Source organism: Sardina pilchardus, chromosome 19 (genome assembly GCF_963854185.1).
Source record: "Sardina pilchardus chromosome 19, fSarPil1.1, whole genome shotgun sequence".
Taxonomy (NCBI): Eukaryota; Metazoa; Chordata; class Actinopteri; order Clupeiformes; family Clupeidae; genus Sardina; species Sardina pilchardus.
The window spans coordinates 4,670,324-4,674,238 of NC_085012.1; positions in this window are offsets into that span (position 1 = coordinate 4,670,324).

Here is a 3,915-nt window from a genome sequence, read left to right on the forward strand (position 1 = left end):
ATTAAAACAGAGGGATGCACTTCTCTCCCAATTTCCACTATCAGGCAATCAGTCCTCATATTATTCCCATAACATGGAGACTACTTCTTTGATTCCTCTTATTCCCTCTCATCCCTAGGTTGGCAAGCCAAACCATGACAGTGGTGTATAAAACAGTACAAATAAACCAAACTACAAGTCTTTTAAATATATGCTATTGCCTTGTAGAGGATATTCAGCTTCTGAACTACTCCACCTAACAGATAAAAATAAAGAACATTTATAAAATGATAAAAAGGTGACTTCTAATCTATATAGCAGTCCAGTCCCCTATGTATAGCCACACTTTATTTACTACTAATCAGAACTGACTAGAAGCTATTTCAATGGCACCCAAAGGTAATTTTATCCCGATGGCATACATTAAATTGTTCAGACATTGGGGATAATTCCCAGGGTTGACTTGGCATGAGTCCCAGCACCCCCATGACAGCAGTGAAGTCATGCACGTCCTCCAATAGGTGGCGTCGTTTAAGGACAAGTGACGCCAGCACTCTCTCTCTCCACACTGACAACTCAGACCAGAATTTGCTGAGGCAAAAGGGACACCTTCAGTCATCAATCCAACACACATGAGGGCCGCTGCACACACACACACACACACACACAGAGACACGGCTCACACTAGTGATGACAGGGGATGGGTGTATGGGTGTGATGAAGATGCATAGGCGCAAACACAAATGAGCTGAACAGGTTACACATAATCACAAGGCACTACAGCAATCTCAGTCAATCACAACACATACGGTGTGGGTTCCCACCTCCGTCCCACCCTCTCTCTCTCACACACACACACACACACACACACACACACACACACACAGTGCATCTGGAGAGAAATATGCTGTGCAACCTTATCCTGTTTTGCTTTGCACTAATGTTGATAGATTCCCCCATAAATCTGATTTCACTTCATTTGCCCCGTGAGTGTGTGAGATAAGCCCTACGCCAGCCCCATACAAACCCACAAACACATGGGCCATCGCTGAACCTTAAGGTCTATCTGCTTTAGTCCAACAGATCCTCTGCCATTTCCCTGTAAGGATAACAACACTACGATAAGACAACAGAAGACTGAGATGGCCTACGATAATGAATGCCTTGGAGGTTTTTTCCCCTCCAACAATATGGTCATTGTATATCTCCAAGCTGCATTAACTACAAGTCACAGGAGGCCGTGGAAATATATCCAAGCCACGGTGGTTTGTCTAAGACTGAAAGCATTTTAAAGAAACTTCTCAGCAGCGCTAACTTCTCAGTGCTAACTCTGTGGGAGATTATCATCTGCTTTCCACTTAAGACCTGATTAACCGCTAATTGAGAAAGACATACCCAAATATGTGGCCACAGTTGTTAGCACATCTACATGCTTGTTTTCAGGTCCTTGTTTGTGTTGCTAAATTACCGCCGCCATAATGAGTACAGATGACATGTTTGCCCGAGACGCACACAATTGCTTGAGCAAGCGTGCAACACCCACAGTCAGTAATTATGCACACAACAACAAACAAAGCAGTCCTGGCAATTACACACTGTAATGCAATTTTCCCCAAAACTGAATCAACACTGGCATCTAGTGGATGTGCCACCATATCTTCATTTGCTCATGTTTCCCTCGTTTATTCAGAAATTAAAACCAGAATCTCATTTCGTTCCCATTTGCTTTTTTTGTGCGTGAGAAGAACAGAAATATTATGCAAGCAGAATAACATGGAGGCATTGTTGAGTTTAGGTTCTGTTGCTTTTGTGTCATTGCTGTAGTTTGTTTGTTTGTTTGCTTGTTGGTTTGAGAGGGGGATAGTAGCCTGCTTGAGATTCAGCTCATGTCTTGGGACAAGCTTAATCTTCTCTATCATGCGAACCTATCCCATCTGCCTAGCCCTGCTGGGCTGGCCATCCGTAACGTATCCCCCCTACCAGCCCTCCGCCGCGTACACACACACAATCGACACCGACTTACAGTAGCCGTGAGAGCTGCAGCACTCCTCTAGTGCTCATCGATGGGTGTCTCCTCGCCTCTCGCCTCTCGCCAACATGGCAGCGGTTGTACATATCCAAACCTCACAGCTTCCAAAGGGATTACACTCTTTTTGACGTCCTGCTTGAAGTGAACCACCTGAAACTAACCCCTGCTAGAAGACCAGTAATGTTTATTTTTTTTGAGTAACCCTATGTAGGAAATTCCCTATTTGTCAATCTTTAATGTGCTGAAAAGGCAGGGGCAGACTAATGTGGCCAGGGGCCCCTAGGCTATACAGTTACTGTGGGCCCCCCAACACACACACACACACACACACACACACACACACACCAAAACGCTAGGTGCTTTCACACTGGACAGAGTTCCACTGAATGAGTAACTCAAATCTTTAGTCAGAAAACAGACATTTCAAACTGCAAAGCACATTGTGAAAATATGCCTTTATGTGCTGTGTCTTCTTTCATTCTAGTCACATATATGACTTGTCATTCATATTGAATGTTCCTCTGTTATGTGGAACTACACAGTGTTCAACTCCGTTTTGAGGCAGGATAGTATCATTGTAATTTATGGGCTATATGTTTATTACTGTATAGCTGACACCCTGACAAGTCTGGACTGCCATTTCTTCATTGTGGAAATAATGTGTTGGTCATTGAACCAAAGACACCCAGTGGTTTGGCTAATGCATTTCTTTAGTGTCTTAAATCCATGCAGGGACATGTCCAGACTCCAGACCAAACACACCCCATGCCATTTGATCCCACATCACAGCTATCCCCATAAGTTGGATGAGCACCCACCACATCAACGGATCTTCTAACATCAGGGGCTTTCACACGGGACAGCACTCCGCTAATTTGCTCGTCTTTCTCGCTGCTCGGTTCAGGGTTTGGTAGCCTACTGGGTGCGAGATATTGGGGGGTCGAATTGACCCCCAATATCCCTCCTGTAGAGATAGCCTACACTTATTGTCGCCTCTGTTGCAGTGTAAATCCAAGCGTCAACGTGTCGGCTCTTGTGTGAGATGGGCGGAGATGTCAATGACACTACAACAGCCTATGTCCAACCTACCACTGGAGATTTAAAATCTGACTGATCAAAAGCAGCAATAACAGAGACAGCACATTACAATCTTTACATCCACAATCACAAAGCTTCCAGTCATTTAACGTTGACTGTCACTCAGAATGCAATCTGTGGCCATAGGCTTTCTTTGAGCGATAAAACTGTCTCATCTTCAGGAAACGTAACTCTCCTTCGATAACATGACGCACAACTTTATTTCCATTCATCTGATTAACAGCTAGACAAGGCAAGCATAAGATTAGTGGCGCTATCAGTATCATCAATAACGTCCATTGTGTCTTGAAGGCTTAAAATCCTGTCAATTTAGGGATTTTGCAGGAGAATTTGATAGCTTTCTTTAGCTATTAGCCTCTTGTTTTTGAGCCCCAGTCTCATACTTTCTTCACGACATTTTCATTATATTTTGAAAAAAAAATTGACCTTATGAATTCCGCCATATTTTACCCAATCAGTGTCTTACTACTACTTTGAATATCTATTTTGGACCAATGAAGTTTAATGTTCATTCTCTTATGTCAATTTTAAGAAATTCTTGTTTTGTGTTATGGCCAATGGGGCCCCCCTAACAGGCTGGCACACGTAGGGCCCCTAGGCTGTAGCCATATCTAGCCTATATGATGATTCGCGCCTGTGAAAAGGATACCCATTTCGTGCTAACAAGATACCAAATTCATCTGAAACAGACAACAGGCTCATGCTCCTACCTGCAACAACAATGTTGCACAGCACACCAGGCATTCAGACACAAAGCGGCACTTTGTTCCTCCTGTTAAATCGGTGTGGCCCAAAAGTCAGTGTGAAGC